Raw genomic sequence first — 9,018 nt, 5'->3', positions numbered from 1 at the left:
ACTTTATTGATTCAGTATTAAACAAAACCCAAAATACAAAACGAGAAAGGGTTATCAAGATTTTCAAAGAGCACATGAGACAAAGGCAATCAACTAACTTTAATAAAGAAACCAACCAGCAAAAGCAGCCAAGCACATGGGTTATTAATTTTTTCAAAACCCTAACTTTATTTGCATGTATAACTTTAAAAAATATACATCTTGATCTTATGTTGTTACTAAAAAATAGAGATTCACTATTTTCAAAACCCTAACTTTATTGATTCAGTATTAAACAAATCCCAAAACACAAAACAAAGAGAGGGTATCGAGATTTTCAAAAGAGACTCACCATGAGATCAGAGATGAGAAGCTGATGATGAAGCTAGCGTGGGGAGGGTGGCGTGTGGAGGTTACGGCAGAGGTAGATTTAGTGTGAGAGGGAGTGTGGAGTGTGGAGTGGAGTGTGAGAGTGAAAAGTGTGAGGTATGTAGGGTAGGGTTTCTAACTTTTGCTTTTATAGTCTAATAAGTTTTAGTTTAATTAGTTTTTTTTTTTTTTTTTTTTTGAGAAAGAAACCATATTCATTTAATTATAATAATAACGAATCCTGATACAAGGCTTCCAAAGTAGGTGGGGGAGAATCCTCTAACCAATACAAGTCAGATTCTAAATTTCTAGCATGCTACGCAAGAACATGCGCGCTACCCTATTACCACCCCTCCTAATCTTGCTAGTTTTAACCCACTGTAAACCAGCCATTAAATGGTGGATATCATCAACCACATTTCCTAGGAATGAATAGTTAGCCACATTTGAAGAATAGCTTGCATTACATTGGTGTTATCTCCCTCAATCATTATGCTAGTGAAACCAGCATCCACAACAAATTCAAGAGATTTTCTACACGCCAAAAGTTTAGCCTCCTCACTTGTTTCAACCCTCGGCCCAATAGCAAACATACCGGCCATAACTTCACCCCTTTCATTTCGAATTATTGCTCCTATACCAAATTTCTCCATTCCTGAAAAAACTGCTACATCAAGGTTTAGCTTATATACCATTGATGGAGGTGGCTGCCATACTTCACCACTTGGTTGCTCCATTGGACTCACTGCTAATTGCACTTGAGCTTGCTTAAATTCCTGCAAAAACTCCTCAACTCTCTTGTTCAGACTGGTTGGGTTTTTCAGCTGTCCCCCAAACAATACACAGTTACGTTGGTTCCATATGAACCAACTTTGCACCCAAACACAGCTCTAATTCTTCAGTTGAGAGCCAATCCATCAGATATTCCACCAGCGGTAGGACATCTCGGAAAATTGAATTTCCTTTCTGCAGTTTCGGTATACTCCCAGCCCACACATCAGCTACAGCAGCACAGCCCCATAACACATGAATAGCTGTCTCCACCTCCCTTGTACAGATAGGACATTTGTCTTCAGTGGTAATCTATTGGGTTTTAAAATGCTATATTTAAAAAGATAAAATGAAAAGGTAGGAAAGCCTTTAAGTTAGGGCTGGATTAATTGGATGACTGATGTTTGATCATATAAACAAAAAAAAGGCCCAATTGTTTTAAAATAAGATGGAGGCCCAAAGTATATATAAACCAAGGGAGGCCCAACGCAAAGCATATATAATAAGTCAAAGGCCCAAAGCTCAAATATTTACAAACTTTCTATTATATATTTAATATAATAATATAATATAATATAATAATATATTTCAGCTCGGTTCTGTCGGTTCGGTGCATTCCAACCTACCATAAAAAACAGAACCGAAATTTTCGGTTTTTTATATAATAAAACCAAAACCGAACCGAAACGAAACTAAACCGAAATTTTTGCAATAGTTCGGTAGGTTTGAAGCGGTTTTTTTTAGTTCCTCGGTTTTTTGCACACCCCTAGAGATGACGGACAAAAAGTCTTGAGCTTTAGATTTAATAGATTAAATATTCTTGCTGAAATCTAAAATATTGAGTTTCAGCAAATGTGGACTTGAGTTCTTATATTTTATATTGTTGATATGTAGTTTTCATCCTTCATATGGTTGGGTCTTTGGCTGATTTCATAAGCTTTTTCATTGCAATTATCACATTACTGGAATGTGTTGAATTTCTGAATTCATCATCTACGCCATTATGCTTCAATTGATTCGTATCTCCGATTATTTTGTTCTCTACTTCTTCCAACCAGTTATTTTTCGGTGCATTTATTACAACTCAAGTACAGATTTTCCATAGATGCAAATGTGTTTACTTTCTAATGATTTTATATAGATGGAATGTTGCTAACATATTTACATGTGTACTGTGTATACACAGTGTTTCTCCATCGGACATTGTGTCTAAATGGATGGGAGAGAGTGAAAAGAGAGTCTCAGATCTTTTCCAAAAGGCTCGTAAAAAAGCTCCGTCCATTATTTTTATTGACGAAATTGATTCCTTATGTGGCCGAAGAGGCGAAATCCATGAAAATGAACCATCTCGACGAATCAAATCAGAATTTCTTGTACATATGCAGGTATTTTGTTTTCCCTGGAAATAGATTTAGAGTGATTTGTTGCCAGCTTCATTTTTATATATTATAATTGATATGCTTCGCCTAACATCGGGGTCAAGTAGTTTGTCAATAACTTTATTTTAGTTTATTACTATCCTGTTCTGAGTTGCACGGTATCTCATTGAACATTTTATACTTTTAAAATGGAATTTAGGGGTTTGATGAAAATTTTGAACCGATTTGTTTAATATGGGTGAGCTAACTTTAAGGTATTTAAACTTAAGTAACTTGAAATCATGTATGTTGTCCAAAGAAGGCTGTATTTTCTTTTGAATTTTAGGTTTCAATTTTTCTTTTTGGTTTTTACTCTTGCATTTGCCTAATGAGTGGAGAAGAATTACTTTAATACCTATTGCAAGAACAACGATAATATTTAAAACTATTCAAATTGCTGTGAAATTAAACTTATGAGTCACACCCTAAAACTTTGGAAAAGAGTGATTGAACATAGGTTAAGACATTAAACAACAATATCAGAGATTTGGTTTTATACTAGGACAGTCTACCATGATAGTTAGTTTCTTACTTAGATGTCTAATGAAAAAATATAGAGGTTGTAAAGATCTTCATACGGTCTTTATTGACCTAGAGAAAACATATAATTAATACTGTCCCTAGATAGGTTATGCAATGGGTTTTGGAAAAAAAAAAAAAAGACTTTCTTCTAAAGTATATTAAGTTGATTAAGTGTTTGATAAAGCTATAACTAGTATGAGAACAAGTGGAAATATCACAAGTGAGATTCTATCGCTACATATTTGCATCAAGGATCAATATTTAGTCCATACCTCTTTGCACTAATGAATGATGAGCTCACTAAATCAATAGCCAACCCTGGCTAATTAATTTACTGAGAATCTATAGTTGACTGCAAAAAGAATTAGGACTAAGGTCTTTTTGTTGTCTTTGTCGTTTTTATATTCCTGTTGTATACATCCCATGTACTAGGGTTGTGCTATTATTTGTGATTTTTTTATTAATTTTTTATTTTATTTTAAAGGGAATCATTAACATACAATAAATGAGAAGATGACCAGCCATTTCCTTGTTGTTCATAAAATGGCAGGCTAGTTTGCAATGCTGATCATAATAACTTTATATTTTATTAAGAATAATGTTAGAGATACAAATTATTTTACAAAAAGTTTTACAAACTTCTGATGTAGTGAGTGATTATTGGTAAATGAAAAAGTAATATTAATGGTGGATCTAGATGAAAACCAATAAGAGATTGGTCACATCAACATTTTGTAAAAATGTTGTAAAATAGTTTGTGCTTGTAGTATTACTCTTTTATTAAATAGTAAATACATGGCATTATCATTAATTGTTTCCTTACACTTATCAACATGTAATCTTGAAATTGAAATTTTCTTCAATACATTTCCGGGTGTATGTGACGGTGTGGAAAATGTTCTGATTCTAGCAGCCACAAATACTCCTTATGCTTTGGTTCAGGTGAGAAAAAAATACCATCCTTTTAACCTATGGCCATGGAAGTAAAGAATCATGTTTATTGGACCAAAAAACATGATTAGAAACTTTTATTAAACACAAAAAATCTTTGAAAATTGGAATCGTGATTTTTGATCCTAAACATGCTAACTTTAAACTTAACTGCCACGTAACAATCTCACTAATGATGCGTAACCTTAAGGGTGACAATCTAAAAAATTTTAATTTTGAAAGATGGAAAATCAAAATTTCCAAAATTTTAAGATGTAGTCTATTAATTTTGAGAATATGTCAGTTGCAAAATGTTAACTAGTCTAACTTGGAGGTTTAGAAACTCGTAAAGTATCCCATGAAGCACCCAATACAAAATTGGGTCCTATTACATAATCATTTTGTTAAATTTTGTTAAACCAATACCGTTAACCCCCCATTATAAGCTAATTTTTCATTTAAAAATTCACAAAAAAAAAAAAAAAACCCAGGCTATCAACCAAATCCCAAATCAAATGATAGACCCAAAAATAATTAGGGCTTAGTTGAGTTCGGTACGTGGTAGTTACCATTGGTTGGCAATCTTGGGTTGCATGCTTAGAAAGAAAGGCGACTTCAAAATAAAGTTGTCCATGTAATTGGTTTTTTATTTTTATTTTTATTTTTTATGTACAATTTCTAATAACTCATAAAAATGAAAAGAAAATTATTAATTTACATTATACTATTAATGTAGAACAATAATTGTTTAAAAGGAAAAGCCAACATTTTATCTAGAAAGAGATAAAAAAAATGTTGATTTTTGCAACAACTTATTCATTTACAACACAAACTAACTTTAATTCCCAAATGCCGAAAAGATATCTCATGCACCGAAAGCATACAAGAGTTTTGCCGATCCTATATTCAATACAATCCATTTTATTCAATGAGAGAGTCACTTTTCAAATATAGCTAAGGATATGGCCAAGCACAACAAACTACCTTGTTAAAAGCATATATTTTTCAGGCAAACAAGCACATTTTACAATGAAATCCAAGCACGAAACAAAAATAATCCCAGAAACGCGAATCATTTGCAAATACTAACCTCCAAACTTCCACAAATACCACTAACCTTATTTAAAAGCCAAAATATTACAATTCCAAATTAAAACAACTATTCCAAACCACACAAGTACATCACATCAAAACCAATGTTCAAAGCTCACAGCAAACCCACGATCAAATATAACATTTGCAATATTCAATTCAAAACTTTGACATCAGTCTTCGTTATTAGATGATGGCTGATTCCACAATATTCGCACATGCGCATCAGTTATCAAGGCCACTGTTAATGTAAAAATAAATTCAAATAGAAAGTCAGTGGTTAAATAGTTATTTGGGGGGAAAAAAGAACAGTACACAGAAGAATAAAATCTTGATGAAAAAGAAAAAAAAAAATTGCTCTACAACTTTGTCAAGAATTTTTCAGTGATGTTTGTGGAGTGGAAGTAGGAAACAAATCTAGAGTTTTGAGAGAAAAAGACCTCTATGGAGAGACTTAAGGTCACTAAAACTAAATACAAACTGATGAGATTGAACTTTTGGATTTCAAATTTATTTCAAGTTTTTGAATCTTGCCTATATATAAATTAAATTTATTTGTTTTTTTCCAATTAATTTTTTTTTTTTTTTAACTAGAGTTAAATTTATGTGGTTTTGTTTCATTTTTTCATTTGGGAAGTTGAATCAGAGTTGTTTTAAATGTGTGGCCTTTTATTATTGGTTGGGACTACTTGAGACCTAGGTCTACAGCATATACAAATTGAATAGAAATTCTTAAGAAAGAACTTACTTAATGACACAAAAGATCATCCAACTTCTACACACCTTATCAAACCCATCTAATGGTTTTGAAATCCAGGCCATTCGAAAAATCGGAGAATGAAGGGGTTTAAAATTTTTAAAGTTGGACTGAGGTTGAATTGTGATGATGTCATAATTAATTTAAAAATTATTTGAAATATAAATAAATATAATAAATAAGTATAAATAGAAAAAATGACTAAAATAGATCAAAAAAAAAAAAAACTCTTTCAAATGTATTTTTATATCAATGGAATATTATTAATTGTTAAAAAAACAATAATAAAAAATTATTAATTTACATTATACTATCAAGATAAGATAGAATTATATTATAGACAAAACAAATGTTTACAACATTATATATTTTTATGCAAATGTGTATAATATTTGCACTTGTTTAATCTATAATATAAATTTTAATTTACAATAACACACAAATTTAACATATGAATCAAGGGAGTCAATTTCGTCTTGGAGGCCATATCAGTTTGGCCAGGTGAACGATATATTTCGATACCGATTAATACTAATGTATCGTTTCAAAATTAACGCTAATTCTAATAATAATAATAATATCAATAAAAAGTATACAATAATTTTTAAAAAGTTAATACTATTTAACTAATGTACCGTATATATAATTTATTATAATATATATATATATATTTTTGATAACCAGTTTATTATGATATAATATATATATATATATAACATGTATTTAAGGAGACAAATAGAATGTTGATGCACATGCTAAAATGGGCTGTAATGTGCAAGATGTTTTTGTATTTTTTTATTATCCCGCTTGATGTAATTGCTGCTTAGTGAGTGCAGACAAAAACAGGAAACATTTTGTAGGCATGTTGCCAACTTAGCCATCTTACTGTTTATATATATATATATATATATATATACCCACACTAGTGTATTTTTTTTTTTTTTTAAGGGTTTAAAGACTAGTACTATAACACAGTTAAAGGAATAAAAAATACACCATATATAGGCCACGTGAGTGACATAACCATTTAGGTGGGTAAAAAGTGAACTTGAAGACTTGTCTTTTTCACTCATATCATTGACACAAGTTTCAAAATTTTGCATTGAGATTCACAGCCGGACAAAATGAAGAAAAAGAAAAGGTGGGGAAGAAGAAACTTGCTAGAAGGAGAAGAAGTTCACGAGGTAGCATCAGAGAAATGAGAAGAAGCAGCAGCTTGATCGATTGCAACGACAGGTGAAGAAATTTTCAAAGATATACAAAAGTCTCAACTGCTTCTTCTATTTTTATTCTTCTTCATTTCTTAGAAATTTACAACAAAACAATGGAGATTTTTATTCCGGCCGGGATTCATTTACCGGCTGAAATCCAGTATTCACTCCGGTATTGTCGGAATGACTCTGGTACGGCTGTATTTAAATTGGAATGAAATACTAGCATTCCTGCACCGGCCAAGGTTTCGGTACGGTACGAAATCAACTCTATTGATTCGTGGGTTTGTAGTACCAGTAAAATGCGATTAGATATTTGACTGTCTTATAAAAAATGCAATTAAATGAAAATGGTTCAAAAAAATCTAAAAGCAAATGAATGGTGGAAACATGGCTACATGTCCAACCTTTTCATGGGGAAGGGGTAGTGTCTGCCATATTGGTAGACAACTTTATTTGAAAAAAAAAAAAAAAAAATCTAAGACTTTTGATTTCTTTTGGTTTTGCCTTTTTGGGTACCAGTGATAGAGGAAGAAAGGAAACCCCCAAAGAAGCAAGAAAAATAATCGCAGGAAGAAAACACAGAAGATCGGGAAAAAAAAAATTATAAAAATCCAAACAAATAGGAAAAAAAAATTACTGTTATCTTTTCCTAGCAATAATTGCACTGGCAGGGCTGGGGGCACTGGCAGCAGGTCTTGGGGCACTGGCAGGGCTGGGGGCACTGGCAGGTCTTGGGGCACTGGCAGGCTGGCGGCCCTGGCGGCCCTGGCTGCCCATCCTTCCCGTCCTTCCCTGGCGGCCCTGGCTTCCCATCCTTCCCATCCTTCCCTGGCGGCCCTTTCTCCCCTTGCGGCCCTTTCTCCCCTTGCCGCCCTCTTTTTATGTAAATCACCACTCCGATTATGGTAAGTAATATTATTAAAGCCAAGACACACCCCAGCACGAACCGCACGGATACTAATTCTGGTTGAGTTGGTGCAGGCCATATGTTGTCATCTGGTAGTGATGGAGTGAAAGGGGGAGATGGGGGAAAACGTTGGATTGGAGTAAACCGAAATGCTGGCGCTGTCGGTGGTGGAGGCGGAATAAGGGAGGGTTGTGGTGCTGGTGGTTGTGAAGAGAGGGTTGGAACTAGTGGTGGTGGTGGTGGTGGTTGTGAAGAGAGGGTTGGAATTAGTGGTGCAATGAGGGTGGTAAACAGCATGAACAACAGGGCAAACATGGTTGAAATATTTGAAGATCCGTCTGCTCTGAAATAGCCACAAAGCCATGCTTTTTATAGTTGCTTGGATCACCATCGCTATCTACAGGCAGTCTCAGACTTCACCATCGTTTGGTTGATAGTCTCAGTCTCAGTCTCAGTTTCAGACTTCACCATCGTTTGCTGCTAAAATACTCCTAAAAACAAGAAATAACCCAAAGAAAAAAAGAGAGAGCTTGGTTTAAGCCCACATGGGCCTTGGGCCCATGCGACATGGACCTTTCTATTTTCATTAATAGCAAAGTGGGTGCATGTACAATAATACATGCACTCGCTTTCCTGTTGAATTTTCTAGACCGTACGTAATGGTTGTTAACTTCTCAGTTGTGGCTAGTTTGGCAGTCCTGATAGTGTGGTGTTTCAGGTAGTTGATTTCCAGTTGGGTTGTATTTTGTGTGCATATGTTATGTAAACTCTTTTCTTTTAATAAAATCCGCTCGCTCATACAAGTTCACTTAGTGTAACTTGAAAAAAATTACACCTTTTTAAGACCATAGTCATAGTAGCAGCTCCATGATATTTTTCTAGGGAGTCAGCAAAAAGATGAATCTCGAGTAAGAGATAAATACTGTAATCTATGAGCTTATTTCAAATTTTGTCCATAGGATGGACTATCATGAAAATAAAAAATGAACTATAAGTTTATTAGACATATTGGGTCCGTTTGGATAGCACTTATTGTTGCTGAAAGTTGATAAAAACTGA

At 33.6% G+C, this 9,018-nt stretch overlaps 1 long non-coding RNA gene across 1 annotated transcript; it reads right to left on the bottom strand.

The window, feature by feature from the left end:
• Window positions 1–5,034: 5,034 nt before the first annotated feature.
• Window positions 5,035–8,421, bottom strand: LOC112009973 (uncharacterized). Its single transcript, XR_010631625.1, has 2 exons — window positions 7,690–8,421; window positions 5,035–5,322 (listed from the first exon to the last, which is right to left on the bottom strand). It is a non-coding gene; the product is annotated as an uncharacterized LOC112009973 (long non-coding RNA).
• Between the last annotated feature and the right edge of the window lie 597 nt (window positions 8,422–9,018).

Source organism: Quercus suber, unplaced genomic scaffold (genome assembly GCF_002906115.3).
Source record: "Quercus suber isolate HL8 unplaced genomic scaffold, Cork oak 2.0 scaffold_228, whole genome shotgun sequence".
Classification (NCBI taxonomy): domain Eukaryota; kingdom Viridiplantae; phylum Streptophyta; class Magnoliopsida; order Fagales; family Fagaceae; genus Quercus; species Quercus suber.
The sequence above is the reverse complement of the archived record's forward strand: the minus strand, read 5'-3'. Positions and strand labels throughout refer to the sequence as shown.